Here is a 27,689-nt window from a genome sequence, read left to right as displayed (position 1 = left end):
GTAATCTGCTGGGATGACCAAACTGCATGGAAATAAACATTCTCTAATGGATCACTATTTCCATGGGCAAGTGCTTGGTGAAGCTTCTCTCATTTGTTTGCAAGACAGAACAACACCACATGTCAGAACACATCATCAGGTCATTCAGGCATGGTATTAGGTATATTGAGCAATTCTCACTTCTTTTTCATTGCTGCCTGTAGTAGTCAGCTGAAACAGCTCAGTTGGGAGAGCGTTAGACTAAAGATCTAAAGGTCCTTGGTTCAATTCATGGTTTCAGCAGATTGCAGTCTTTTTAGTGGGGGGTTGATGGCCAAAAGATGTTATCACTTGATTACTAAATCAGAGGAGCCAGTTAATGTTTGAAGTTCTAAATTGGAGGAAGGCCAATTTTGATGGTATTAGACAAGAACTTTCAAAAGCTGATTGGAAGCAGATGTTCGCAGGTAAAGAGACGGCTGGAAAATGGGAAGCCTTCAGAAATGAGACAATGAGAATCCAGAGAAAGTATATTCCTGTTAGGGTGAAAGGAAAGGCTGGATAGCTTTGGCAAATAGAATTAAGGAGAATCCAAAGAGTTTTTACAAATACATTAAGGACAAAAGGGTAACTAGGGAGAGAATACGGCCCCTCAAAGATCAGTAAGGCGGCCTTTGTGTGGAGCCGCAGAAAATGGGGGAAACACTAAATGAATATTTTGCATCAGTATTTACTGTGAAAAATGATATGGAAAATATACTCTGTAGGGAAGTAGATGGTGACATCTTGCAAAATGTCCATATTACAGAGGAGGAAATGCTGGATGACTTGAAATGGGTAAAGGTGGATAAATCCCCATGACCTGATCAGGTGTACCCTAGAACTCTGTGAAAAGCTAGAGAAGTGATTGCTGGGCCTCTTGCTGAGATATTTGTATAATTGATAGTCACAGGTGAGGTGTCGGAAGACTGGTGGTTGGCTAACGTGGTGCCACTGTTTAAGAAGAGCGGTAATGACAAGCCAGGGAACTATAGACCAGTGAGCCTGACGTCGGTGGTGGGCAATTTGTTGGAGGGAATCCTGAGGGACAGGATGTCCATGTATTTGGAAAGGCAAGGACTGATAGTCAACGTGGCTTTGTGCGTGGGAAATCGTGTCTACAAACCTGATTGAGTTTTTTAAGGAAGTAACAAAGAGGATTGATGAGGGCAGAGCGGTAGTTGTGACCTATATGGACTTCAGTAAGATGTTCGACAAGGTTCCCCATGGGAGATGGATTACCAAGGTTAAATCTCACGGAATACAGGGAGAACTAGCCATTTGGATACAGAATTGGCTCAAAGGTAGAAGACAGAGAGTGGTGATGGAGGATCGTTTTTCAGACTGGAGGCCACAAGGATCGGTGCTGGGTCCTCTACTTTTTGTCATCTACATAAATGATTTGGATGTGAGCATAAGAGGTACAAGTTAGTAAGTTTGCAGATGATACCAAAATTGGAGGTGTAGTGGACAGCGAAGAGGGTTACCTCAGATTACAACAGGGTCTTGACCAGATGGGCCAATGGGCCCATGGAGATGGAGTTTAATTCAGATAAATGCGAGGTGCTGCATTTTGGGAAAGCAAATCTTAGCAGGACTTATACACTTAATGGTAAGGTCCTAGGGACTGTTGCTGAACAAAGAGACCTTGGAGTGCAGATTCATAGCTCCTTGAAGGTAGATCCGCAGGTAGATGAGATAGTGGTATGCTTTCCTTTATTGGTCAGTGTATTGAGTACAGGAGTTGGGAGGTCATGTTGCGGCTGTACAGGACATTGGTTAGGCTATTGTTGGAATATTGCATGAGTTCTGTTCTCCTTCCTATCGGAAAGATGTTGTGAAACTTGAAAGGGTTCAGAAACGATTTACAAGGATTTTGCCAGGGTTGGAAAATTTGAGCTATGGGAAGAGGCTGAACAGGCTGGGGCTGTTTGCTCTGGAGTGTCGGAGACTGAGGGGTGATCTTATAGAGGTTTACAAAATTATGAGGGGCATGGATAGGGTAAATAGACAAAGTCTTTTCCCTGGGGTCGGGGAGTCCAGAACTAGAGGGCATAGGTTTAGGGTGAGAGGGGAAAGATACAAAAGAGGCATTTGAATGGGTACATGAATAGGAAAGGTTTGGAGGAATATGGGCCGGGTGCTGGCAGGTGGGACTACATTGGGTTGGGATATCTGGTCAGCATTGACAAGTTGGACCAAAGGGTCTATTTCCATGCTGTAGATCTCTATGACTCTATGACTCTATACTTTGACATTAAACATAACTAAGATTGCAATAATGCATGTTAACTGACTCATAAATTAATCACTAATAAAGATGGCTGGGCAGGTGATGTGCTGTAGCTGTAGGATGTGGGAGCTGGCTAATCCCATTGCTAACTGCAGTAACCACATCTGTAGCAAGTGTTGGTTGCTGGAGGAACTTTTGCTCAGAATTGATGAGCTGGACTCCGAGCTTCAGACACTATGATACATCCAGGAGGGGGAGTGTTACCCAGACACTTTGTTTCAGGAGGCAAACTCATCTGGTAGATTAAGTATCTTAATTGCAGTCAGTGGCCAGGGACAGGAGGGTGTGATTGCAAGTGAGGCTGGTAGTGGGATCCTGAGTTCAGGAGCAGAGGATCCTCAGCTCTTGACCTTGTCCAACAGGTACAAGGTACTTGCTCCCTGTGTGGATGAGGAACAGGGCTGGAGGCAGGATAAGCCAGCTGACCACGGCACCATAGTACAGGAGGCCATTCAAGAGGGGTGGAATAAAGCGACAAGTGGTAGTTGTAGGGGACTCTATAATTAGGAGAGTGGATAGCAGCCTTTGTCAGCTGAATCAGGAGTCCCGCATAGCATGTTGCCTGCCCAGTGCCAGAGTGGGAGACATCTCTGACCATCTTGAAAGGATATTGGAGAGGGAGGGGGAGGATCCAGTTGTTGTGGTCCACATCAGGACAAACAACATAGGCCAGATGAGGAAAGAGGACCTCTTTAGGGACTATCAGAAATTAGGAACTAAATTTTAAAACAAGTCCTCAAGGGTTATAACCTCCGGATGACTACTGGAGCCATGTGTAAATTGGCAAAGGAACACAAGAATAAGGGAAGGAAACCATTGGCTAAAGGAGTAGTTTGGGAACGAGGGGCTCCATCTCATGGGACGTTGGCATCAGTATTGGAACAGGAGGGATCTGTACCACTGGGACGGTTTCCACCTGACCCGTGCTGGGAACCAGTGTTCTAGCAGGTAGGATAAATAGGGTGGTCAACAGGAATTTAAACTAGAAAGTGGGGAATAGGGAAACAACGCAACAGATTAGCATGGGGGTCTGGGGGGGGGGGGGTGCTGGGGAAGGCAGTGAGGGGAGGGTGTTGGTGTTGGTGATGGTGGTGGATTCAACTGCGTGGAAAAATTTGAAAAAATAAGAGCAAAGGAGAACTCAGGAGCGGTTATCAAAGTCTCCAGAGCACAAAATAGGACAGAGTGTTTGGAAAGGGTTAGAAATCTAACTTCATCAGATCGGATAAAGGGATGACCATGAGGAGAGTAATGGTCAATACAGACTGAAGGTGTTGTATCTGAATGCATGCAGTATATGAGAAAAGTTAAATGAGCTTGTGGTGCAGATCAATATTGGCAGGTATGACATGGTGGACATCACGGAGACATGGCTGCAAGGGGATCAGGATTGGGAGCTGAATATTCAAGGATATACATCCTAGCAAAGAGACAGGCAGGTGGACAGAGGGGGCAAGGTTGCCTTATTAGTAAGAAATGCATATAAATCACTTGCAAGAAACGATGTAAAGTCAGATGATGTAGAACCTGAGTGGGTAGAATTGAGGAACCGCAAAGGTAAAGAAGCCATAAAAGAAATAACGTACAGGCCTCCACACAATAATCAGGATGTGAGACACAAGATACATGAGCTAGAAAAGCCATGTAAGAAAGGCAGGGTTATAGTGATCATGGGGGATTTCAATATGCAGGTGATCAGGGAAAATCAGATTGGTAGTGGATCACAAGAAAAGTAATTTGTAGAATGTCTATGGGATAGCTTTTTGGAGCAGCTTGTGGGGGAATCCGCTCGGGAACAGGCAATTTTGGATTTAGTGGTACGTAATGGAGCAGACTTGATACAGGACCTTAAGGTGAAGGAACCCTTAGGAGGCAGTGACCATAATATGGTAGAATTTACTCTGCAATTTGAGAGGGAGAAGCTGGAATCAGACGTAACAGTATTACAGTTGAATAAAGGCAACTACAGAGGCATGAGGGAGGAGCTGACCAGAGTTGACTGGGAGAGGAGGCTAGCAGGACAGACAGTGGAACAGCAATGGCTGGAGTTTCTGGGAGTGATTAGAGAGACAGAGCAGAGATTCATCCCAAGGAAAACGAAGCATGGTACAGGGAGGAAGAGGCAACCATGCCTGACAAGGAAAGTCAGGGACTGCGTAAAAGCAAAAGAGAAAGCATATAATGCGGCAAAGGGCAGTGGGAAGCCAGGGAATTGAGATGCTTAAAAGACCAACAGGACAACTGAGAATGAAATAAAGAGGGAAAAGATTAAAATGACAGTAAGCTAGCCAGAAACATAAAAGAAGATTGCAAGGATTTCTTTTGACATATAAAGGGCAGAAGAAAGGTAAAAGTAGACATTGGACTGCTGGAAAGTGATACTGGAGAAGTAGTAGTGGGGAACAAAGAAATGGTTGAGGAACTGAACAAGTACTTGTGTCACTCTTCATGGTGGAAGACACGAGTAACATCCCACAAATTCAAGAGAGTCCGGGGGCAGAGGTGAGTATGGTGGCCATCATCAAGGAGAAAGTGCTAGTAAAACTGAAAGGTCTGAAGGTGGATAAATCACCTAGATAGTCTATACCCCAGAGACAGTGGAGTGTTATTAGTGATCTTTCGAGGATCACTGGAGTCAGAAAGGGTCTCAGAGGACTGGAAAATTGCTAATGTAGCCCCCCTATTTAAGAAGGGAGTGAGACAACAGACAGGAAATTACAGGTCGAGTAGCATTGTGAAGGATGAAATTTCTGAACACTTGGAAGTACAGGGTAAAATGGTAAAATGGTTTCATCAAAGGGAGGTCATGCCTGACAAATCTATTAGAATTCTTTGGGGAGATAACCAGCAGGTTAGACCAAGGAGAGCCAATGGATATTATCTACTTGGACTTCCAGAAGGCCTGCACAGAGGCTGCTGAGTAACAGCCTACAGTGTTAGAGGCAGGGTACTAGCATGGATAAGAAATTGGCTGTCTGGCAAAAAGCAGAGAGTAGGATAAAATGGTCCTTCTCAGGATGGCAGCCAGTGACTAGTGATGTTCCACAAGGGTCAGGGTTGGGACCACAACTTTTCACTTTATACATTAGTGATGTGGATGAAGAAACTGAGGGTATATTCTGACTAAGTTTGCAGATGATTAACAGATAGATGGAGGAACAAGTACAATGAGGAGGCGGGGAGGCAGAAGGATTTAGACAGGCTCGGAGAGTGGGCAAAGAAATAACATTGGAATACAATGTGGGAAAATGTGAGGTCATACACCTTGGTAGGAGGAATAGAGGCGTGGACTATTTTCTAAATTGGGAGAAAATACAGAAATCTGAAGTGCAAAGAGACTTGGGAATCCAAGTCCAGGATTCTCTTTAAGTTAACTTGCAGGTTGAGTTAATAGTTAGGAAGGCAAATGCAATGTTGGCATTTATTTCAAGAGTACTAGAATAACAAAGCAGAAATATATTTCTGAGGCTTTATAAGGCAGACCGCATTTAGAATATCGTGAGCAATTTGGGCCCCGACCTCATGAAGGATATATTGGCCCTGGAGCAGATCCAGAGGAGCTTCACGAGAATGATCCCGGGAAAGAAAGGTTTAACATATGAGGAAGGTTTGAGGACTCTCAGTCTATACTCAATGGAGTTCAGAATCTACTTGAAACTTACAGAATACTGAATGGCCTGGACAGAGTGGACATTGGGAAAATATTTGCATTAGCATGAGGGACTAGGATCTGAGGGCATGACCTTAGAGTGAAGGGAAGACTCTTTAGAACAGAGATGACAAGAAATGTCTTCAGGCAGAGAGCAGTGAATCTCTGGAATTCATTGCCACAGAAGGCTGTAGAGGTCAGGTCATTGAATATACTTAAGACGGAGATAGGTAGGTTCTTGATTACCAAGGGGATCAAGGGTTATGGCGAGAAGGTGGGAGCATGGGGTTGAGAAACTTATCAGCCATGATTGAATGGCGGAACAGAGTTGATGGACCCAATTGCCTGATTTCTACTCCTATATCTTATGGCCTTATTGGTATCTCAGCGATGAAATATGTATCCCAATTCAGGAAACTTTTGCTATCACCATATAAACTTCCCAAGAAACAAATTGGAAGCAAATGCCTGGTTAGCCCTTGCCTTTACTAAATGCTGCCCACCGCCCCCCCCCCCATAAGAAAATTGATTCAGTGTGCCAAGAAGATGCATGTTGCACATGGAACTTGTCCTCACTATTCATTTAAATGAGTGAATTGAATTGAATTGAATTGAATTAGTTTTATTGCCATATGCACTCAAATGGATGCAGTGATAAGTTTGTAAGTTGCCACTTCCAGCACCATCTTAGGCACGAAGGTACCTAGGTACAGATTCTTCAGTTACAAGGCATAGTGGCACAGCAGTTAGCACTGCTGCCTCACAGCACCAGAGATCCAGGTTCAATTCCCGCCTCAGGCAACTGTCTGTGTGGAGTTTGCACATTCTCCCCGTGTCGGCGTGGGTTTTCTCCGGGTGCTCTGGTTTCCTCCCACAGTCCAAAAATGTGCAAGTTAGGTGAATTGGCCACGCTAAATTGCCCGTAGTGTTAGATGTAGGGGAATGGGTCTGGGTGGATTGCTCTTCGAAGGGTCAGTGTGGACTTGCTGGGCTGAAGGGCCTGTTTCCACACTGTAAGTAATCCAATCTAAATAAATAAAAAGTCCAGCCTTGTAGAAATAAAAATTCAGAACAATGGTATTCCAACCCAGACCACAGTGGCACCTAGCCTCCAGTCCACTCGGGCCTTGGCTCCAGACTGTGCCAGGCTTCACCTTGAGGATCACAAGGCTGGGAGATCACTCCAGAATCACCTTGAGAGCAGGAGACCATGCTGAGGCCATGCCAGGCCAAGAGACCGTCACATGCCTGGCAAGAAGCCATCATATTGGAGGGCTGCCACAGGAGTCCACAGCATCAGGCCGGGAGGTCAGTATGGCAGGCCAAGAGGACCCTTTGTGGTGTCTGCACTGAGGCTGCAAGTTGTCAGAGTCCGGGTGTCGAGCAGAGGCTGCGAGTTGAGCTCAGGCCGGAGTCGAGCAGAGACCGGGGATTGAGCAGAGGCCGGGGATCGAGCAGAGGCTGGGAGTCGAGCTCAGGCCAGGGGTTGGGCAGAGGCCAGGGGTCGAGCAGAGACCGAGAGTCGGAGACTGGGAGAGAAGAAGAAAAAACCTGGGATTGCATCCACTGCTGGTTTGCTATGTATTCAGCAGGTCTGGGAATGGCTTTCATGAGTCGCTGCTGCAGAGTTGTAAGGGTTAATATCTGGGACCACATGAACGGTACGTCCCATAAAAACTATGTGAGAGACTTGTAGGGAGTTTGGTCATGGCATTAGCAGAATAAGACATACTGATGTAAACTTGTACACATTACCTTGATACGAGATAAATTAGTTCCTTGATTTTACCAGCAACTCATCAATTCCTCAAAAGCTGGATTAAACTACATACAACAACAGTTATAAGAAAAAAGTAGCAAATCTTCCTAAAGACATATACAGGACTGACTCACCTTTGTATACCTCAAAATGGTGCTCCAGTATGACCAGCACATACATTTTTTACTGTGACCAGTCTTTCCCTCCAGGTCGTATGCCTGCATTTCTGAAAGGCAATCCACACAAGGGAACACAAAATAAAATCTGCATGTGCTGAAAATCTGAAATAAACAGGAGAATGTTGTCTAGGCCACGGTGACAGAGGAAGAAACTCTATCACTAGAAGGTTCAACATTGAAAAGGACGAAGTGGAATGGATTGGAAACAGGCCCTTCAGCCCAACAAGTCCACACTGACCCTCTGAAGAGTAACCCACTCCCCTACATTTTACCCCTGACTAATGTACCTAACACTATGCCAATTTAGCATGGCCACTTCACTTCACCTGCACATCTTTGGATTGTGGGAGGAAACCCATGCAGACACGGGGAGAATGTGCAAACTCCACACAGACAGTCTCTCAAGGCTGGAATCAAACCCAGACCCCTGGCGCTGTGAGGTAGCAGTGGTAACCACTGAGCCACCATGCCACCCTTAAGAAGTCTTAGTTGACTGTTGGTACTGAAAGTTAACAAGGTACGAGAACCAGATGAGATGCATCCCAGGATTTTGAAGGAAATGAAGGTAGAAATTGTAGGAACATTGGCCATCATCTTTCAGTCTTCCCTGGAATCAGGGCAAGTGTAAACAAGGTAGAGATTATCACAACCTTGTTGAATTAAAGGTTGCATGGATAAATCAAACAATTATAGACCAGTCAGTTTAATTCAGGTGGTGGGGAGCTTCTCAAAATAATTATTCAAGATAGAGTTAGTAGTCACCTAGAAAACTTTGGATTTATTAAGAAGAGTCAGCATGGATTTCTAAAGGGGAAATCATGTTTCAGTAACTTGCTGGAGTCTTTTGAAGAGGTAACAGAAAGGCCAGATGAGAATAATGTGGTTGATGTGTTATGTTTGGATTTCCGCAAAGCGTTTCCCAATACCACAATGTAGACTTATAAGAAATGTTATAGGTGATCGCATAAAATGGTCAGTAGCTATGTGGATACAAAACTAATTGAGTGATAGGAAACAGAAAGTAATGGTCAATGGATATTTTGGGCTTGGAGAAAGGTTTGTAGTGGAGTTCCCTGAGGGTCTCTCTTGCTTTTCCTGATATATACTAAAGATATGGATCTTGGTATGCAAGGGACAATGTCAAAATTTTCAGATCGCACGAGGAACTGTAAGCTGTGAGGAGAACAGTCTGAAAGGGCATTGACAAGATGGTGGAGTGGACATATTCGTTCAATGCAAAGAGGTGTGAGTTGACATACTTAGATACGAAGAACATTGGTAGACAACACAAAACAGGGGGCACAGGTGGAGAGAGCAGTCAATAAAGCATATACAGTATCTTTGACCTTATTAATGGGATCATAGAGTACAAGAGCAAGGAGGTGATGTTGAACTTGTAGAATATACTTGTTTGACTTCAGCTGGATTATTGTGTACGGTTGTGGGGGTCACATTATAGGAAAGATAGGAATGCATTGGAAAGAGTGCAGATATGATTTACGCAAATGGTTCTAGGAATGAGAAACTTCAGTTATGAGGATAGATTGAGCAAGTAGGGATTGTCATGTTGGGAGAGAAGGCTGAGAGGCGATAGATAGAAATCTTCAAAACCATGAACGGGCTCGATAGAGTAGATAAGGAGAAGCTATTCCCATTTGTAACATAAACAAGAATGAGAGAGCATAGGTTTAAAGTGATAGAAACTTTTTTCAGACAGTGAGTAGTTATTGTATAGATTAAACTGTCTGGAAATGTGGTGGAGGCTGGTTCAATTCAGGCATTCAAGGGTCTGAGGAAAAGACAGGAGATGCGATCTAGGTACTGTTGCTCATTTGACAATGTCAATGGTGGAGTCAGCCACATTTGGCTCATGAGTCTGGGCTTGGCTGCTCGTGAGCACCATAGAGATGGCACGGACACATAGAGACCAGGCCCTGTGCAGCACCGCGCCCATGGCTGGGTTTAGAATCGCATAGGCTGCTGCATTGGTGGTGGAGGAGCCCAGAGTCAGGACCCCGGTGAGAAATAACCAGTGGCTTTGTCTGCAACAGCATTGGATGGGGAACAGAAAGTATGAGACCAGGATAGTGGCTCCAGCTCAGAATGATGAACAGCTTATGCTCGAAACTTCGACCCTCCTGCCCCTCGGATGCTGCCTGACTGGCTGTGCTTTTCCAGCATCACACTTTTTGACTCAGGTCCTTAGGCAGTCAATTGATAACCTCTTAAGGGTGGCTTCCATAATACTGCTAGTATTACTGTGTTTGGGGCGGCACGGTGGCACAGTGGTTAGCACTGCTGCCTCACAGCACCAGAGACCCGGGTTCAATTCCCGCCTTAAGTGACTCTCTGTGTGGAGTTTGCACATTCTCCCTGTGTCTGCGTGGGTTTCCTCCGGGTGCTCCAGTTTCCTCCCACAGTCCAAAAATGTGCAGGTTATGTGAATTGGCCACGCTAAATTGCCTGTAGTGTTAGGTGTAGGGGAATGGGTCTGGGTGGGATTCGCTTCGGTGGGCCAGTGTGGACTTGTTGGGCCGAAGGGCCTGTTTCCACACTGTAAGTAATCTAATCTATTTTACCAGCAGCATGTCCACAGTGGAGAGACTACTGTTCTGGACCAGGCCAGAACCCCTCAAACATTTCAAGAAGGTAGCCCAGACCCTAACTTTACAAGTTGTTTTAAGCAGGTGGAAAGTGGATATTCCAGGAGAGATGTAGTTGGTCAAGCCACTTAGTTTTAAACAAAACAGAATTTCTTTACAAGATTATCGAATGAAACACAAACAAAAGAGAACAGAAAACAGAATAACGTAAACCACCCGAAAACCCAACAGATTATCCCAATTTAATGATCCTGTTCCAGTACTTATAACAATCCCCATAAACACCTTGGCACAAAAGATAAAATCAAATGCAGGGTCTTCCAGGAGAGATGTCAGAGAGAGAGTACCCACCTGGATCAGCTTCTTTGGGCCCAGCAGCTTCTAAATGCTACTGCTAAAACCCAAACCAAACCAGAGAAAAGCTGAGCTGGGAGAACTGGCCACTCCCCTTTCACTGTACAAGTGTTTTTTTGTCAAACACTTGAAAGCCTGTTGCCGGAGGCAGTATCTGTTAGCTATAATCAAACTGGCCCTAAAAACTTTCAAACTTTTTGGAATCTGTGTCTGTTACAACCTCTCTGAAAAAAAACCAAGGACAACAGAACCTGGTTAAAGGAGCAGCTTGGACACCCCACCGAGTAAGATTTTAGATCTTCCTGAGGCCCCACAGAAGCCTCTTCACTGTTAAATACACCATCACTGGAAGACTGCCCTTATCTTCATGGTTGACCCATCATCCATCTCACCTCTCCAGCAACTGCCTGAGTGGCCTCAGCCATCCCTGAATGCTGGGCATGCTCCAAGGCCATTAGTTCCACTCCCAGTAGTTGTGCTGGGGCTGAAGAACTGCTGCTGTCTGAGTGATTATCAGCTCTTGGAGGCGGGACAACTTACCTCTGACAGATGGAAGCCACAGGACCAGATAATTCACTGCATAAGCAATGTAAATAGAGTCATGTTTTCTAGGGCTGGCAGGGGCCTCTGGATGAAATCCCAGTCAACACTTGAGGTCAGCAAGTGTTTAGGACTTGTTTATCAAAGCTTCTTGGCCTGAAACAGGTGTAGGCAACAGTCAGCTGAGGGAGATTGATTGGCGTGATAGCCTGCCCCACTCCAGTGAGTATGTCTGCACCTTGGTGATCTTGGAGAGAGAGAGAGAGAGAGAGCAGACAATGTCCACTTTCACTGGCCTACAGGCATCACCAGGACAGCAGCACCTTCCTAGCTTCCAAACTGACGTTTTAAATTAAATATAGTTCTCTTAAAGTTTATATAGTTCTTTGTATTTTCTTATAGTGCCCCTTTAAGGGACCATTCTTTTTAATTGGGCTTTATTTGTTTTAATTCAATTTGACTGTCCCTAAGTGACATAAAAGGGTTTTTCAAACAAAGAGATGGATTATTTCCAGAGTATATTTTAATTTAAATTTTATTAGTTTAAGTTTTGAAGGTTTGATTTCTGTCATAGTGCTTTGTTAATGGGCGGCATGGTGGCTCAGTGGTTAGCACTGCTGCCTTACAATGCTAGAAACCTGGGTTAAATTCCTGCCTTGGGCCACTGTCTGTGTGGTGTTCTCCCTGTGTCTGTGTGGGTTTCCTCTGGGTGCTCTGGTTTCCTCTCACACTTCTTCAGGAACTAAGGGCTTATGCCTGAAACGTCGATTCTCCTGTTCCTTGGATGCTGCCTGATCTGCTGCGCTTTTCCAGCAACACATTTTCAGCTCTGATCTCCAGCATCTGCAGTCCTCACGTTTTCCTCTCACACTCCAAAGATATGTTGTTTAGGTGAACTGGCCATGCTAAATTGCCCACAGTGTTCCGGGATGTGTAGGTTAGGTGCATTAGTCAGAGGAATTGTAGGGAATGGGTGTGGGTGGGATACTCTATGCAGGGTCAGTGTGGACTTGTCAGGCCAGAGGGCCTGTTTCTACACTGTAGGGATTCGATGATTTAAAGGGCTGTTACCCTTTAGTCTGGTTAAACCTGTCTAATTTGATTTTGTATAATTTTATTTCATTTAGCTGATTTTGGCTTAAAAGATTTTCATCATAACCTGCTTGTTTTCGTAGCTTGTAAGTTTAATATGAATTGTGGGACCCTGTCTGGTCTTCAACCGCAATCTCAATATTCCTCGCCACTTTGAAGGAAATCCTCAAATGATCTTGCCTGAATCTTCTGGGAATGACATACTTTATTTGATAGCACCTCTTTTCATTCTTCCCCAAAAGTATATCTCTTCGCATTTCTCTACATTAAAGTTCTTATGCACAAGTAAATCTATTTATTTATGTCTTCCTGGAGTTTAACACTATCCTCCTCACAGCTCCTAACATTCACAGCTTTAATGCCACCTGCTCTGTTTCGCTCTCTGCAGGCTCCTGTCAGACCTGCTAAATTTCTAGCATTTTCTGTTTTATTTCAATTCAACCTCCTCTCGGTATTTGCCTTCTACATTTGCTGTTGAGTTGGGCTCAGTAAATATTGAAATATGTCCAGTGGTATAAATGACTCATTAAATGGTCACAATCACATTTTCATTGCTGTATTACCAAACAATATGAAAATGTTATCACTTGTCAGCCAGAATGTCCTTTCCGTAAAGCAGCTTTTGTGCCTTCCACTAACCAGCTAGAAAATGATGCTTCTTCATATTTGAGAGGACTTTTCTGAAAGATTCAAAAGAGACTCACCTCCCAAATTAACTGATATTTAACCTAGTAATGCAGATTGAGTTTTGTATCATGCCCAAATAGATAAGTGATTATACTCACGTTGACTGAAGTAGATAAACAAAGTACATCAATGTTCCTTGCCCAGCAGCAACTCTGCCAAACCTAAATACTGTTCTTAATGTGTGTGCTTGGACAGTGAACATCAATATGTTGTGTCATCAATAGACTTTCATCATTTATAGAGTCGTAGAGTCATAGAGTTATACAGCATGGACCCATCAGTCCAACCAGCATGGACCCATCACAGCAACCAGATATCCTAACCAGACCTAGTCCCATTTGCCAGCATTTGGCCCATATCTCTCTTAACCCTTCTGATTCATAAACCCATCCGGATGCCTTTTAATTGTTGTAACTGTACCAGTCTCCACCACTTCCACTGGTAGCTCATTCCACACACGCACCAAGCTGTGTGTGAAAAAGATGCCCCTCAGATCCCTTTTAGATCATAGAATCATAGAGATGTACAACATGGAAACAGACACTTTGGTCCAACACATCCGTGCCGACCAGATATCCGAAACTAATCTAGTCCCATTTGCCAGCATTTGACCCATATCCCTCTAAACCCTTCTCATTCATATACCCATCCAGGTGCCTTTTAAATGTTGTAGTTGTATCAGCCTCCACCACTTCCTCTGGCAGATCATTCCGTACACATACCACCCTCTACATGAAAAAGTTGCCCCTTACGTCTCTTTATATCTTTACCCTCTCACCCTAAACCTATGCCCTCTAGTTCTGGATTTCCACACCCCAGGGAAAAGACCTTATCTATTTACCCTATCCATGCCCCTCATGATTTTATAAATCTCTATAAGGTTACCTCTCAGCCTCTGATGCTCCAGGAAAAACAGCTTCAGCCTATTGAGCCTCTCCCCATAGGTGAAACCCTCCAACTCTGGCAACATCCTAGTAAATCTTTTCTGGACCCTTTCACATTTTACAACATCCTTCCTATAGGAAGGAGACCAGAAGTGCACACAATATTCCAAAAGTGGCCTAACCAATGTCCTGTACAGCTGCAACAAAACCTACCAAACCTGAAAGTTCTGCCTGGATTATTAGATAATAAGGAATATTCTGAGTTCAAATGATCATTTTCGTGATTTGGTGCATTCAGAAGAAATTCCCCTCAATGCCTGGACAAGAGCAACAAATGATACACAGGGCAACAATTGAACTTCTCACCAACCCAATACAATAACATGGAGTGCATTTGTCCAAATAAATCAGGGATAATTACCATTTCAAACAGTTCCAAAAAATTAAGTTTCATTTTGTTCCTGTGAAGTTAGTTGAAACATGGTTGTTATTAACATTATGTCAGGCTGACTGACTGTAATGTTTCCTATTGGCTTTTTGATTTGTCCTTCTGGTGAAGTAATGCTACAATTACACTCAGAGTTAATCCATTACATGGGCACAGTGCTGCCTTTAAATGGATTAACGACGCCAGGTTCTGCAAAATCATTTTGATTATATTGTCCTCGCACAGCAGGACAGCCATCTGAAGTAAAGTTTCCTTTTTTTTGTGAAGGCGCAGTCCTATCATGGTGTCCTGGTGTTATTTGTATTGACGTCAAGATGGAGCCAAGAATTCAATCACATTTTCACTTAATTGCCATTGTTTGTCACTTCAAGGAACTCAGTACGATAAGGGCTTCGTCTGTAAATCTGCCAGTTGAGTATGTCCCTCCATCACAAATCACACACACTGCTCTTGGATTTCACCCCTGACTAATTAAAGTCAGCATTATAAGCAGTAGGATACATTTGTTTGCTAATCTTGCTCAGCACATGTAAGTCATAGAGCCAAACACTTGCTCTGGTTATGCAATCACATACAAATATATGAGTTAGGAGCAGGAGTAGATCACTCAACCCCCCATTGAATATGATTATTTCTGATCAGATTACTCCATGTTCCTGCTTACACCCAATAACCTTTCACACCTTACTACCAATAATCTATCTTCGCCACCCGATAAAAATTATTAAATACCCATTTCTTCCAATACCTTTCAAGGAAGAGCATTATGAAAATTCATGGTCCTCTGTCAGGAAAAAGATTCTCCTAACCTCGATCTATTATAGAACAAAGACCAAAGAAAATTACAGTACAGGAACAGGCCCTTCGGCCCTCCAAGCTTGTGCCAATTCAGGTCCTCTATCTAAATCTGTCACCTATTTTCTAAGGATGTGTATCCCTCTATTCCCTGCCCATTCATGTATTTGTCTGGACACATCTTAAATTAGGTAAAAACAATGACTGCAGATGCTGGAAACCAGATTCTGGATCAGTGGTGCTGGAAGAGCACAGCAATTCAGGCAGCATCCGAGGACAGGCAAAATCGATGTTTCAGGCAAAAGCCCTTCATCAGGAATAAAGGCAGAGAGCTCTCTGCCTTTATTCCTGATGAAGGGCTTTTGCCCGAAACATCTTAAATGACGCTATCATGCCCACCTCTACCACCTCTGCTGGGAAAGTGTTCCAGGCACACACCACTCTCTGCGTAAAGAACTTTCCACACATATGGAAAGATTCCCTTAACCTTTTCCCCTCGCACCTTGAACTCGTGAGCCCTAGTAATTGAATCCCCTACTCTGGGAAAAAGCTTCTTGTATCCACCCTATCTATATCTCTCATGCTTTTGTAGACTTCAATCAGGTCCTCCCTCAAACTCTGTCTTTCTAATGAAAATAATCCTAATCTAATCAACCTCTCTTTATAGCAAGCACCCTCCATACCAGGCAACATCCTGGTGAACCTCTTCTGCATCCTTTCCAAAGCATCCACATCCTTTTGGTAATGTGGCGAACAGAACTGTATGCAGTATTCCAAATGTGGCCAAACCAAAGTCCTGTAACATGACCTGCCAACTCTCATACTCAATACCCCATCCAATGCTGTATGCCTTCTTGGCCACTCTATTGACCTGCTTTGCAACCTTCAGGGTACAATGGACCTGAACACTCAGATCTCTCTGTACACCAATTTTCCCAGGACTTTTCCATTTACCGTATAGTTCGCTCTAGAATTGGATCTTCCAAAATGCATCACCTCACATTTGAGCAGATTGAACTCCATCTGTCATTTCTCCACCTAACTCTCCAATCTATCTATATTCTGCTGCATTCTCTGACAGTCCCCTTCACTATCTGCTACTCCACCAATCGGACCTGATTGAAGTCTACAAAATCATGAGAGGTATAGCACAAAGCTATGGGTAATGTTGTAGATCCGAGAGACATAGGAGTTCAGATACATAAATCTTTGAAATTTGTAGCACCATGAGAGGTGGATAGCACAAAGCTTGGGTGGCATGGTGGCTCAATGGTTAGCACTGCTGCCTCACTGCAGCAGGAACCCAGGTTCAATTCCAGCCTCAGGTGAGTATCTGTGTGGAGTTTGCACATTCTCCCTGTGTCTGTGTGGGTTTCCTTCCACAATCCAAAGATGTGCAGGTCAGGTGAATTGGCCATACTAAATTGCCCATGGTGTTTGGTGTGTTAGTCAGGGGCACATATAGGGTGGGGGAATGGGTCTGGGTGGGCTACTCTTTAGAGAGTTGGTATGGACCTGTTGGGCCGAAGGGCCTGTTTCCATACTGTAAGAAATGTAATCTGCAAACTTGCTAATCAGACGACTTATACCTTCCTCCAGATCATTTATCTATATCACAAACAACAGTGGTCCCAGCACTGATCACAAATCTTCATTTTGAGAAACTCCCTTCCACTATTACTCTCTGTCTCCTGTTGCCCAACCAGTTCTTTATCCATCTAACTATTACAGCCTGGACCCCATGCGACTTAAATGCCTTACAGAAGTCCATGTATATGACATCTACAGCTCATCCCCCATCAATCAACCTTGTCATTTCCTCAAAGAATTTTATTAAGTTGGTAAGACATGACCTTCCCTGCACAAAGCCATGCTGCCTATCACTAATAAGCCCATTTTCTTCCAAATATAAATAGATTATATCTCTCAATATCTTCTCCAGTAGCCTCCAGCAGCCTGGTGTCAGGCTCATTGGTCTATAATTACATGGATTATCCTTGCTACCCTTCTTAAACAAGGCCTTCCAAGCACAAAACCATGCTGCCTATCACTGATAAACCCATTTACCTCCAAATATAAATAGATCCTATCCCTCAGTATCTTCTCCAGTAACCTCCCCACCATTGGCAGACAGTGAGGTCTGCAGATGCTGGAGATTGGAGTTGAGAGTGTGTTGCTGGAAAAACACAGCAGGTCAGGCAGCATCCAAGGAGCAGGAAAATTGATGTTTCAGGCTGGAGCCCTTCATCAGAAATTATGATGTCATTCTTGATGAGGGGCTCTGGCCCGACTTGCTGTGCTTTTCCAGCACCACTCTAATCTAGACTCCTGGGTAATGTTGTAGATCCGAGAGACATAGGAGTTCAGATACATAAATCTTTGAAATTTGCAGTACAAGTAGACAGAGTGCGTAAGAAGGCATTTAGCATGCTTGCTGTCATTGCTCAGACCTTCAAGAATAGGAGTTAGGATGTCCTACTGAGGTTGTATAGGACATTGATGTGGCCTCATTTGCAGTATTGTGTGCAGTTCTTGTCACCCTGGTATAGGAAGGATATAATTAAATTGGAGAATGTTCAGAAAAGGTAATAGAGAGGCTAGAGTGGACATTGAACTGCTGGAAGATGATGGTGGAGAAGTAGTAATGGGTAGCAAAGAAATGGTGGAGGAACTGAAGAGATACTTTGCATCAGTCTTCACAGTGGATGACACCAGCTGCATACCAGAACTTCAAAGAATCAAGGGACAGAAGTGAGTATAGTGGCCATTATTAAGGAGAAGATGCTAGGGGAGATGCAAGTTCTGAAGATGGATAAACCACCTGGGCCAGATGGATTGCACCCCAGAGTTCTGAAAGAGAGATAGCTGAGGAGATTGTAGCGGCCTTCATGGTGATCTTTCAGGAATCACTGGAGTCAGGGAGCGTCCTAGAGAAAATGGCAAATATAACTCCCCTGTTTAAGAAGGGAGGGAGGTAGGAGATAGAAAGGTATCAACCAGTTAGCCAGACTTCAGTCCTTTGTAAGATTTTAGACTCCCGTATTAAGGATGAGATTGTGGAGCACTTGGAAGTGCATGGTATAAAAGGACTGAGACAGCGTAGCTTCATCAAGGAGTGATCACGCCTGACAAATCTGTTAGAATTCTTTGAGGGTGTAACAAGCAAGTGAGAGGCAGTTGACATGGTCTAGTTGGATTGCTAGAAAGCCTTTGACAAGGTGCTGCACAGGAGACTACTAAACAAGATAAGCCCATGGTGTTTGGGGCAGGTTTTCACTAGAACAAAATGGCAGAGGAGTAGCGCTCCTGAGCCCAGGTCTTATCCACTCTGTCCACTTTTCTTTTTTATTCTCTTTTCCCATCTTTTTTTCTTTCTTTTCTTTTTCCTTGCCTCTTAAGAAGAGCTCATTCACGGTGACGGCATCAGCAGCAACAAGGTGAGCTCATCACCGACTCATGGCAGGGGCAGCAGGGAGTCTGGTCTGAGCCTCTGAGGGACACATCAAGGAAGTCTGGCAGTAGCTGGCGAGGTCAGGGGAGGACTCATGGTTTTGGCAACATCGGCAATGTGATGGCACCAAAAAGTGGCAACTCTTGTTCTGGGGGGGGCGCGGTGAGGAAACCTGTGGCTGAGCACTTAACAAGAAGGGCGTTAAAAATTGAACTTTATTTCTTTATTTTTCTGCCTTTATCTTCTGCGTTTTGGTTTATTTTTCTGGGCCGGAGAGTGGCGACACTATGTAACATTTTTCACTGTAGTTTGTAACAAAAAACATTTAGGATCATAAATAAATCAAATCAAATCAAATCAGGTGCTGGCATGGATAGAGGATTGGCTGACTGGCAGAAGGCAGTGAGTGGGGATAAAGGGGTCTTCTTGAAGATGGCAGGATGGTGACTAGTGGAGTTTGCTGCAGTCAGTGTTGGGACATTACTATTCATGGGATACATTAACGATCTGGACGAAGGAACTGAGGGCACTGTTGCTAAGTTTGCAGATGACACAGAAATAGGTAGAGAGATAAGCATTGCCAAGGAAAATGGAAGGTTGCAGAAGGACTTGGACAGGCTAGAAGTTAGGTAATGACATGGCAGATGAAATAGAATGTCGGGAAGTGTGAAGTTATGCATTTTGGTAGGAAGTATAGAAACATAGACTATTTTCCAGACAAGGAAAAGCTTTGGAAATCTGAAGCACAAAGGGACTTGGGAGTCCTAGGTCAGGATTAACATGCAGGTTCAGTTGGCAGTTAGGAAGGCATAGCAGTGGCCTGGTGGTTCAGTGGTTAGCACTACTGCCTCACAGCAGGGACTTGGGATCAATTCCATCTATGGGCAACTGTTTGTAGGCAATTTGCACGTTCTCCCTGTGTCTGTGTGGGTTCCCTCCCACAGTCCAAAGATATGCATGTTAGGTAGATTAGCCACGCTGAATTGCCCATAGTGTCCAGGCATGCACAGACTAGGTGGACTGGCCATGGGAAATGCAGAGTTATAGGGTAGGGGGGTGTTTCTGGGTGGGCCGCTATTCTGAGGGTCGGTATGGACTTGAAGGGCTGAATGGCTTGCTGCTACAGTGTAGAGAGTCTATGATTCAAATGTAATGTTAGCATTAATTTCAAGACAGAGATGTACTGCTGAGGCGATATAAGGCTCTGATCCGACCGCGTTTAGAATATTGTGAGCAGTTCTGGGCCCTGTATCTAAGGAAGGATATGCTGGTCTTGGACAAAGTCCAGAGGAGGTTCACAAGAATGATCCTGGGGATGAAAGGCTTGTCATATGAGGAGTGCTTGAGGATTCTGAGTCTATACTCAGTGGAGTTTAGAAGGGTGAGGGGGGATCTCATTGAAACTTACAGAATACTGGGAGACCTGGCCATAATGGACATGGTGAAGACATTTCATCAATATGTGACACTAGGACCTGAGGGCAGAGCCTCAGAGTGAAGGGATGACCCTTGTAGAACTGAGATGAATAATTTCTGCATTTAGAGGGTGGTTAATCTGTGGAATTCATTGCTGCAGAAGGCTATGGGGGCCAAGTCATTGAGTGCATTTAAGACAGTGATAGGTTCTTGATTGGTAACGGCTATGGGGAGAAGGCAGGAGAATGGGGTTGAAAAATGTATCAGCCATGACCAACTGGTGGAGCAGAACTGATCTGCCAAATGGTATAACTCTGTTCCAAAATCTTATGGTTTTAAGGTAAATGGCTAACCCTTTATTTTAAACAGTGATTGCTCCCACAAGCAGAAACATCTTTTCTACATTCACCTTGTCAAGATTCCTCAGGAGATTGTAGGTTTCAATCAAGTCACCTCTTATGCTTCTAAAGTCTTGAACAAACAAGTCTAGCCTGTCCAACCTTTCCTCATGAAGCAACCCAGCTATTTCAGATACTAGTCTAGTAGACCTTCTCTGAAATTATTCCAGTGCATTTATGTCCTTTCTTAAGTAAGGTGACCAATACTGTTCACAGTATTCCAGATGTGATCTAACCAATATGCTGTATAACTGAAATATAACATCCATATTTTTGTATTCAATTTCATTTACAGTATTGAAAACAAACCATTAATTGTCCTGAAACAAAAACAGAAATTGCTGGTGAATCTCAGAGGATCTGGCAGTATTTGTGAGCAGAAAGCATAACTAAAGTCTGATGACTCTTTATTAGATTTCCACTGGACTTGAATCACTAACTCTGCTTTCTCTCCACAGATGCTGCCCGACTTGCTGAGTTTCTCTGGCAGTTTTTGTCTTTATTTCAGATTTCCAGCATCTGCAGTTATTTGTTTTATATTAATTGTCCTAATTAATTGCTATACCTGCAAGCTAATCAGTTGTGTTTTCTTCACAAGGACACCCAGATTCCTCTGCTGAAATCCCCATCATCAATATCCTGGGGGTTAACATTGACAAGAAACTGAACTAGACAAGTTATGTTAATACCGTGGCAACAAGAGCTGGTCAGACACTAGGAATGCTGTGCCATGTGTGACAATACTATGGTGTTAAAAGGTGTATTTTGTCCTGGGTTTTGTTTATGATGAACGGTTGAGACAGAGACACCAAGCAGTCTGTTCAAAGCCAATAGACTGAACAGCTTGTGAAAGCTTGGGTATTTGTTTTTAAAGTTGGAACAATAGAAGCAGTCTGAATATGTGGGGTCAAGCTCCCACAGAATCTGGATTTTTAGTTTTAGCTTTCTGCAATTACTGGGGTCATAAAGCAGGATGTGGAAGCTCTTATTCCTCTTTCTGTTACAGCTAAAAGCTGGGGTTCCCTTCCTGCTGCTAGAATTGCATGTGAGACAATCTATTTGACTGAATTTACTTTTGCCAAGGCTGTGTTTATGAGATTTCTGATGAAGGGCGTATGCCCGAAACGTCGATTCTCCTGCTCCTCAGGTGCTGCCTGACCTGCTGTGCTTTTCCAGTACCACACTCTCAACTGTGTTTATGGGATGTTATTACCTTGGAGAAGTTAATTAGTCATAAGTAGTCTATCTATTATTTTGTTAAGCATTTTCAATAGAGTTATAGTTAAGCCAATTCTTTTATTTTTCATTTTGTCTGTTATGTAAAAGTAAAGTATGTTTTGCTTAAGGTCAAGTAATTTGACCAATCGAATTGCATCTGAACAGCTATGCCTTACAGTTAGCTTTAAAATTAGAAAATGTTGGACAATCTTCTTAATATATTTTGATAGGGTATGGTCTGGTCCATAATATGTGTAACTTGACATCTGACTCCCAAAAGCCTGACCACCATTAACAAGGCACAAGTCAAGAGTGTGATTGAATACTTCCCAATTGCCTGGATGAATGCAGCTCCAACAGCATTCAAAAATCTTGACATTACCCAGGACAAAGCAGCCTGTATGATTGGCAGCACAACTATTCTGTCCTCCATCCCTGATGCAGTAGCAAGATTGTGTGCCATGTACAAGATGCACTGCAGAAGTTCACCAAGGCTCCTTTGAATGCACCGTCCAAACCCATGACCACTACTACCTAAAAGGACAAGGACAACAGATACATGGAAACACCACTCCTGCAATTTTCTCTCCAAGCCGCACACCATCCTCAGTTGGAACTTCATTATTGTTCCTCCACGGTCACTCTGGTAAATTCGTGGATCTCCCTCCCTTACAGCCCTCTCAATCTACCTAAACCAAATTGTTCAAGAAGGCAACTCACCACCTGCTTCTTAAGGACAACTAGAAATGAGCAAAAAATGCTAGCCCAGCCCATGAAGCCCACACCACCTGACTAAATTTTAAAAAACATGTAAATTGCTTAGACATGATTTCCCTTTCACAAAACGATGTCAACTTTGTCCATTGATGTTGATTTTTAAAAAAAACTACCCTGCTATAATCGCTTTAATAATAGCTTCTGACCTCTTCTCTATATCAATGTTGAGGTAACTGGTCTGTAATCTCATCTCTTTTGTAACCTTCCTTATGTGAATAAAGGAACTACAGTCACTATTTTCCAATGGTACCTTGCAAGAATCTGTAGAATGTTAGAAATGGCAAACTAAATACATCAAGTGTCTCACTAACCACTTCTTTTAAGATCCTCAGATGAGGTCCATCAGCATTCAGGGATTTGTCACCTGCAACTCTAACAATGTTCTTAGTGCCGCTTCTTTTGCGATTGTAATTTACTTGACTTCCTCCATCCGTTCCATTTCCTGATTTACAGCTGTTTGAGCTGGTACCTCTACCCTTTATAGAGGGCCGATGTAAAATACCAGTTCAATTTGTCTGCGACCCTTCATTTCTTCTGGACCAACACTCACCTTGTTAACTCATATAAAAATAAACTTTTATCATTCACACCAATGTATTGTCATAGATTTTATTCTCAGTTTATCAAAAGAAATATAAAGTAATTTTATTCAATAGTAGCAAACAAAACCAATCCATTCAAACAAAGATCGGTTTATTGGAGTGTTCGATTGCAGTCAGTTCAATTATGAGTAGACCTATTTCTAAATTCTTGGTTTGATCTAAACAGCTAAACATAGGACCCTCTTGTGGTACAGTGGTAGAGTACCTACTCCTGGCCCAGTGACCTGGGTTCAAGTCGCACCTTTTCCGGAGGTACATAACATCATCTATGAACAAGTTGATGAAGAAAATAGGCTAAAGAATTTGCTTTTTTGAAAAAAGCAGTTAACTATAATGCACAGTTCATCATATACATTGTCAATCAGAATTTGAAACCCAATCTATCCTCTACATAGTACATCTACTGGTAGACAACCCTTTATCTGAAATCCCGAAATCCGAAAAGCTCCAAAGTCCGAAGGCTTTTTGTGAAGTCTTTTTCTCATTTACAAGGTTGTTTGGCATGCAAATAGTTAACCTAAATCGACACCCACTTGATGTGTGTCACTCAGATGTGGGGGTGGCGGGTGTGGCCCAGCACTGGCAGGCCTCGATTCTCTCTCAGGGCCTGTGAGTCTGCTCTTTCGGTAAGATTTTTTAAAAAAATCACCATCAAATGTCATTTATTCTGAAATTCGAAAAATTCTGAATTCCGAAAACCAGCTGGTCCCGAGAATTTTGGATAAAGGATTGTGCACCTGTACAGAAAAATAACAAAGAAGATGGTTTTACAAACTCTCAACTATTTGGCGGGCATGTCAAGAAATCATTAAAATGGACGACTAAAAATATCCTGTGCACCTGCTTCCTGAATTGCTGCCTGTGTTCCCAGCCAAAGACATTAATGGGGACAGTATTAATTCTTGCAAATATATTATGATCCCTGTAAAGATTGATAACTTTTAAAAGAAAGCAACATTCATGAAAGCCAAAGGAAGCAAACTGTTGGACAAGATTTCAATTTTCAAAACATTTACTGTAACAAATCACCTAAGGTCAGCACAATTCAAACCACAATTAACAGTTAAAGGATATTTTAGATATATTTTCAACAAAAAGGTAAATTTTACTTAGTGAATCAATAAAGATACACCTCACATTGTTACAAGCATTCGCATTACTTCTCACACAAACATGTAATCTCATTGCCTTTCCACTTCCCGCTCAAATTTTTCAGCCCTTGAGCCACTGCCACCAGAGCAGTATTCCGTCTGATGTCCTAACCATGGTTACTACCAAGAGAATATTCATCTACATATCCTCGGTCACTCAGATCATAATAGTCCTGATACACAGAATTCATTCTTTCATTCCCTTTAAATAGTCTGGTGAACTCTGGCATTACTGAAAGAGTAGCAATTCCTCTTGACTGATTGTTCACCATCTAGATTAGTGTTACTTCAACTGTGATGTTAAACCAACTGCAAATATTGCATAGGAAGTCAGTATTGGAAAGGTGGGTGAAGGCATTGGCTTTGTGGTGAACTCATCTGACCTATAGGAATCTGACAAAAAAAATCTTCATTTGGATTGGTTGAGGGTTTTTATTCTTTGGAGTGGTTCCAACTTGCAGGGTATGAGATGGACTTTCAGATTATTTTTGTAGCCAATGTTTGGGACATCCTCTTGTGCATCCTATTGGGGTCATCCTATTATGACCAGTTAGCTGTAGAACAGCTCTTCTGGTTTGCAGGTATTGTCCAAGCAAAGCATGTAGCCTGCCTATGAATATGACCTCGATAACACGAATGTCACAGCTTGCAAGAATTTTACTGCCGGGAATTTTGTCCCGCTACTTGTTATGGTCAAGGATAAAGGGAACTGAAATACTTGTTCCCTTGCCCTTTCAGTATGTAATAAGTGTGTTGTTGTTTTAAAAATTGCACTGTGTGTGTTTCCCAAACACTGTATATGTAGTTATTTATGAATAATCTGCAGCAGGTTTTTGCAAGGTTAAATAAAGAGGATCAAAAATCTAAAGCGACATCAATCACTCTGATGTGGAGCTGCTGGTGTTAGTCTGGAGTAGTAAAGGTCAGACGTCACACGACACTGGATTATAGTCTAACAGGTTTATTTGAAATCACAAACTTTCGTAGTGCTGCTCCTTTGTCAGGTGAATTATTGGACCTCATCAGACGCCCACTGCCCTTGGCTCGATATGTATGCTCAAGCATCAGGGGATGCATTAATGCCAGATTCATCAGCCAGACTGACAGGATAGCGCAAAACATCACCCAAGCAGAATCATCCATGCTCTCAAGACCAACTCTACCATTGTCATCAAACCAGCAGACAAAGGAGGAGGCACTGGCATACAGAATAGGACAGACTACTACTGTGACACAGCTGTTCCTTTAACAAGGTTATGGTGTCCTTGGGTTTTTTTCCAGAGGGGTCATAAAGTCATGGGTTCCTAGATGTCAGGGTTTTATCGACTTGATGAAGCTTTTAAGCTGAAAAAAACCTGTCCAATGAAAGGGGAGTGGCCAGTTCTCCCAGCTCAGCTTTTCTCTGCTTTGGTTTGGTTTTAGCAGTTGGTCTGTTCAGACCTATAGGGTCAAGTGTTAGCTGAGAATCCAGAGAAACAGTGAAATGGAAGAAGGTGTTCCTGCTGAATCTCTCTGCCATCTCTCTCTTACCTGTGTCTGATTTTACCTTTTTTGCCAAGGGGTGTTTATGGGGGCTGTTGCAGGCATTTGGAACAGCATCATAAAGTTGGGATAGTCTGTTGGGTTCGGATAGGTTACGTTATTCTGTATTCCGTTCTCTTTTGTTTGTGTTTCATTCAGTACTCTGTAAATAAATTCTGTTTTGTTTAAAACTGAGGGGTTTTGACCAGGTGCATCTCTCCTGGAATATCCACTGTACACCTGCTTAAAACAACAAGAAAAGTTAGGGCCTGGTGTACCGACCAAAAGAAGTGTACCAACAACCGAACATCCAAGAACACTACAGACAACTACATACCAAAGAACACACAGTCAACTGAACAGACTAGCCAAGATCTTTGATCCTGTCCTTCAGATTGTCCTGTGTTCTCTCATCCCAGATACATCTCTCATAGGTGACTTCTACTACCTTCTGAAGGTACACAAAGCCAGCATAGCTGGACGTCCAATCGTATCAGGCAAAGGGAGAACCTGACTGGCTATGTTGATGGCATCTTGAAACCCATCGTACAAGAACCCCCATCTTCTGTCATGACACTTCAGACTTCTTACAGAAACTTAGCACCCAGGGACCAGTCGAACCAGGATCATTCCTCGTCACAATGGACATTTTGGCATTCTACACCAGCATCCCCATGACGATGGCATTGCTGCCACAGCCTCAGTCCTCAATAACTGCCAATCTCTGAGCACCATCCTACAACTCATCTGCTTCATCCTCAACCATAATGTCCTTTGATAACTGGTTTTTCATCCAGACACACAGAACAGCCATAGGGACCAAATTTGCACCCCAAAACACCAACATTTTCATGCACAAATTCAAGCAAGACTTCTTTGCTGCTCAGGACCTCCAACCAACACTATACAGAGATACATCAACATTTTCTTTCTTTGGACTCATGGCAAGGAATCACTGAAATGACTATAAAATGACAAAAAAGACTTCACCTGATGAAGAAGCAGTTCTCTGAAAGCTGAAAGGTGTTGTGGGACTTCTGGCCTTGTCCACTCCAGCCCAATACCGGCACCTCCACACCATACCTCTCAATTTGGACTGCCTCTAATTGGTCCTCTGACTTTAATACACCACTTGCCATCTATGTTGGATATAGAATCTGTCTCCATGCCAACTAAGGAATGTCCATGTTAATAATCCGAAGAGTGACTGCCTCCAGGATCAGATCCTGGAAATACTCCAAACCTCTCCATCCCAGCTAGATGGAAAATCCAGCCACGGCCTAGTTCCTTTCAGTCATTTGGCAAATGTTTCCCCCAATTGTCAGTGTGGGCCCTGGCTACATTTTTCACCATGTTTAAAGAAATAGACCTGACATCAATCTAAAACCTTTGCTACTCTTTACAACTAAGGTATTTGAAAACTTTGTTAAGCCATTAAAAATAAAAAGAACATTTTGAAGGTTAATTCTACACATCCCTCTTGGCGTGACCCATATGGGAGGTAAGATTTCCATTAGTTCTGGCAGGTAATGCAGAATGTCAGTGTGTTCTCCATTCCCAGTGCTGAATTTATTACTTAATGAGAGAAAAAGAAGAAAGATCCAAAGTGATAAAGCTAAGATTGTGAACTTAGAAGCACTTTATCATCACTTCAAACCTCTGAATACAGTGAAGGTCAAAATGATCAGATGATCAAAACTCCAAGGTGTAAATTAAAATATAATCAGTCACTCTTCTCACACTGTAATATTGAAACCAAACATGGAAATGACTAACACTAAAATTGGAAACACATATGCAGCCTCATCCCTCTCCACACACACCCCACTCCCAGCTGAGCCCCACTCTCCTCCC

General features: G+C 43.1%; 1 non-coding gene and 1 pseudogene across 1 annotated transcript; both read left to right on the top strand.

Moving 5' to 3' along the window:
• Window positions 1-209: 209 nt before the first annotated feature.
• Window positions 210-282, top strand: trnaf-aaa. Its single transcript has one exon. It is a non-coding gene; the product is annotated as a tRNA-Phe (tRNA).
• A 6,888-nt stretch (window positions 283-7,170) lies between these two features.
• LOC122539991 overlaps window positions 7,171-27,689 on the top strand; it is an 82,277-nt pseudogene continuing 61,758 nt past the window's right edge.

Source organism: Chiloscyllium plagiosum, chromosome 3 (genome assembly GCF_004010195.1).
Source record: "Chiloscyllium plagiosum isolate BGI_BamShark_2017 chromosome 3, ASM401019v2, whole genome shotgun sequence".
NCBI classification, from domain to species: domain Eukaryota; kingdom Metazoa; phylum Chordata; class Chondrichthyes; order Orectolobiformes; family Hemiscylliidae; genus Chiloscyllium; species Chiloscyllium plagiosum.
The sequence above is the reverse complement of the archived record's forward strand: the minus strand, read 5'-3'. Positions and strand labels throughout refer to the sequence as shown.